Source organism: Microtus oregoni, unplaced genomic scaffold (assembly GCF_018167655.1).
Source record: "Microtus oregoni isolate MIOR12 unplaced genomic scaffold, Mior012 000041F_ref0000270, whole genome shotgun sequence".
Classification (NCBI taxonomy): Eukaryota; Metazoa; Chordata; class Mammalia; order Rodentia; family Cricetidae; genus Microtus; species Microtus oregoni.
In genome coordinates this window covers 1,291,310-1,295,656 of record NW_024543208.1, presented here as the reverse complement: position 1 = coordinate 1,295,656, position 4,347 = coordinate 1,291,310, and the positions used below count along the sequence as shown (strand labels likewise).

General features: G+C 38.1%; 1 pseudogene; it reads left to right on the top strand.

Annotated features, from left to right (window-relative positions):
- Positions 1 to 435: 435 nt before the first annotated feature.
- Positions 436 to 1,269, top strand: LOC121433883 (annotated as a pseudogene).
- Positions 1,270 to 4,347: the final 3,078 nt, after the last annotated feature.

Here is a 4,347-nt window from a genome sequence, read left to right as displayed (position 1 = left end):
TAAAAAGCTGTATTTAGAATGGCTGTTGTTTCTAATAGAAAGATGACTTTTGTTTCCAAACTCATTATTTACACCATTCTATTTGTTGTACTTTTTTTGAGGTCTACCAGCATATCCCATAGCTTCTGCTGTTGCATGTTGTAAAGCAAGTACCTTGATCATACTTTAGATTCCATAGCATATAGCTTTCCAACAGCGTATTGTGACTTCATAGTTTACATTTACCCCATATGTACACATATATACATTACAAATAGACTCCATTCCCATCTGAATATCTGTGCTTCCTGATGACTTTATTTGCTTGGTGCTTTGGAATGTATAGATATGGACACCTTTTAAAAATAATTATGCAAACCACCCCATATTCCAAGCTTCCTCACTGCAATCCCAGCCACAGGTTCCCCTGTTCCTGCAGACACTTTCTCTGAGAAGATGGCTATTCCTACAGCATAGACTGATTTTGATAAGTCTCCCAGAGATGTTTCACCAAGGGCTGTGGCTTTGGCTTTATAAAGCTTAATTTGAAAATGATATCAAACAATGGAGGAATTTACCAGTCCACACTCCACCAACACAGAGACCATCAAAATGAACTACAGTCTGGAAACCAAGTACAGATGGATAGAGTATGGGTTGATCTTGACAGGAAAGGGGAACAAAGATAAGATCCCATGCACTGAAATCACAAAGGGAGACCCGGTGGCAGGTAGACTGAAGCTGACCTTTGATTCATCCTTCTTGCCTAATATGGGGGGGGGGGGGGACTAAAACCACAACAGAGTACAAAAGTAAGCTTATCAGCCTGGCATGTGATGAGGACTTTGACATTGCTGGGCCCTCAATCATGGGGTGCACTGGTGCTTGGAGATGAGGCTTAGCTACCTGGCTACCAGGTGAATCTTGAGATAGCAATGTCCCGAGTAACCGAGAGCAAATTTGCAGTCTGCTACAACAAGGGAAAAAGTCCATGCTAATATGAACAATGGGAAAGAGCTTAGTAGCTCCATTTACCAGAGGGTGAACAAGAATTTGGAGGCTGCTGTCAATCTTGGTTGGACAAAGGAAACAGTAATGCTCACTTTGGAATAGCAGCCAAGCATCAGCTCAATCCTGATGTCTCTTTTTGGCCAAAGGAACAGCTCTACCTGTTTAGTGTATATGCAGGCAGACCCTAAAGGCACATACCAAATGAAGCTGCCGGCTCTGATGGATGGCAAGAACATCAATGCAGGTGACCATAAGCTTGGTTTAGGACTGAAATTCTAACCATACATGAATATTGCTCCATCGTTAATATTAAACTGTCTTGCAGCATAGCTGCCTTTAGAATTTAGTGTACCTTCTAATGTTGTGTATTCCAGATGCGAGAATTGATAAATTCACATTAGATGTCCAGTCTAAGGACAACTCGGTTTTATGGTGTTTACCATTTTAGAGGTACATCAGAAACCCCATTTCAGAAAGAGTCCTTTTAGCTGTAGATATGGGTTGAGAGGAGCCCCTCTAGAGATACCTGACAGTGAGTAGAAACTGAGAATGTGCTGGCCTTTGTAAATCTGAATGGAGTCTATAAGTGAAATTGTGACTTCCTGATCATCGAACCTTGGTGTCTTAATCCTAACTGCTGAGAAGTATGTGCACACCTATATGAAAAGGACTTTTTTTGGACAGATTTCCTTGCCGTGTTACCTATTTTATAACAAAATTAGTCTTCAGGGTGTGGTTAGCTATTCCTTTTATGCCATTTTAGGGTGTAGCAGGTGGGCATAACGGAGCTGGTTATTCAGGACTTTGTTCTTTGAGTTGTTTTGGTGCAGTTTTCTTATTTATTTATTTATTTATTTACTTTTTATTTATTTGTTTTTGCTTTACACCAGAATATGGAATAGCTTGTGGGATCTCCAGTTCTGAGTTGGGCAGGTGATTGTTGTCACGGGTCATACCATGACAAAACTAGGAATAAAAGTGGCTTCTGTTATAGCCCTCACAACTCTATTTTTTAGCAGTTTAATATGAAACTTATAGAATCTTTCATTTTGTGTAGATTTAGTTCCTCCTGGTCAAGTGCTGTAATTAATACCACTTCAAATAAAGCTTGAATAAAATATTGAAACCTCAAAAATTATTATGCAAACCAATGTGTGCAACATGGTGTACAGTTATAATGAAGTAATATAGTTAATATAGTCAAGCAAATTAACACAATCCATCATTTTCTGTGGGCTGATGTGTATGCATGTGGTAAGACCACATGCAGTAATCTAATGGCATAAAATGCTTCAGTAGATCGAACTGGTGACTAGTCCTCCTTCTTAAAGTCAGCTCTCTAGACCCTTTTCCCCTCCATAGCTATAGCTTTATATTGTTTACATGTAGCATTCCTAAACCCTATCCCAGTAACTACTAACTTCCTCTCTAAATATTCTGCTTTTCCTTAGATTCCTCATATTTAAGATCATACAGTATTTTTCTTTAGGTCAGATTTATTTCATATGAAAATTAATAGTGCAGTTCTATCTGTGTTATGGAAGGCATGAAGTCATTTTAGAGAGATAATGATATCCTATAATAAACTATAATTTGTCCATCCATCCTTCAAAAAAGTCCTTGATACCATATTTTAGATCTTTTGAATACGTTGGCAAAGAACGCAACAGTGCTATTTTCTAATTTTTCATGGAATGCTATATTCTTTTCCATGATACAATCACTGATTTACAATCCCATCAACAGTATAAATAAGTATTCTTTTTTTTTGGCACCCCAACAATAGTTGCCATCTTTGTCTTTTGGGTGATAATCTTGTAACTGATATCTCAATGTTGGCTTTAACTAAGGCTCACTCGTTTACTTGGGAGGAGGTGGATCTATGAATTTACTCGTGGTTACTTAGGAGAATGTGTGAGGGGTTGGTTATTTACAGGAGCACAGTTGATTTAAATGCATCTACATCATAGTAAAGTCTCACATACCCAGCACAGGAGTCAAGTCTTGAAGACTGAATCACTTAAATTCCATGCAGGACAGACAACGCTCTACTCATGGGTTTCCTCTTCCCCACTAATTGCTTAAAGGTTGAATAACCCAGGGGTAAGACATCATGGGTCCAATAACTTTGTGAGTTTCTTGATAGTTATAAATTCCTTAGCTTCCTGAGACTTACACTCCTCCCTTCTTCCTCTGAATTTTTACAGCTTTTTCTGCTCCCTCTGCTAAGTGATTCAAATCAGGAAAGAAAAAAAAAACTAGTTACAAAATACATTAAAGACTGGATTTTTGCAATATTAATTTGGTAGGTGGGACAAGAGATTCAATCCAAAGCAGCCACTGTCTCCAAATGAACTTATAAACATTTACCTAGCCTAGATCTATAAACATATATACAATTTACATTCCAGCCTGGTACACTGAGAAGTTTCACAGATATATTCAATCTGCCATTCAGATCTCTACTATGTTTCACAGACACTACCCCTTTTCTAGTCAGCACAGACAAGATTATCTAGACAACTCAGTAACACTAAGTCATCTCTGACCTTGATGGTTCCTCCCACTTCCCCTGGCCCCATTTTGAGGATAGCACTGTTTCTTCCAAATAGCTTTTAAATTACATTTACTATCTTCTTAAGGATTTCATACCCTAGTGCTATCTGCATGTTACACTGACTCCACACATTCTAATTCCTCCAACGTTCCCCTTTCTCCCTCCCAATTTCATGACCTCATTCAAAAAACTGCTCTTACCTCTAAGGAAGTAAAAAATAATTGATTGTGAAGTCAAAATTGAGTGATCATGTTCCAGGAAACACAGAGACAGGTTATCCAGATTCTTGACTTTTCATAGTACCAGAACAAAAAATGTCATTAATCTAGGCATTTAAAAATTACATTTGCAAAAACATCACAGAGTTGGGTTTCACTAAGATAAGGAAGTCTCTCCTACAAGCCCTATATACTATCTCATGACAGTCCTGCTATTTTGGAGAGGGGCATCATTTTGTACAAACTGTAGTCTATTAAATTAGTTGATTCCAAAGTATATTGTATATATTACTTACAGGGCATTAGTGCTCTACATAGGTGGGCAGGAAATTGTTTTAGGAGGCATAATCTAGCTGGTGATAAAGTAGCTAGCCCTTGGAACTGCACCATTCCTATCTCCCCATATTACTGCAGGGCAAAACATTCAGTCTTTGCTACTTCTTTTCAGGAATTCTTCAATTCTCCTTTATTATATATGAGACAAGATATACTTGCTCCACTATGTATGGACAAGAATTCCTCAGAAAATGTTGTCTGCAAAGGCTTGCTAAATTCTCTCTCTCTGTGTGTGTATGTGTGTGT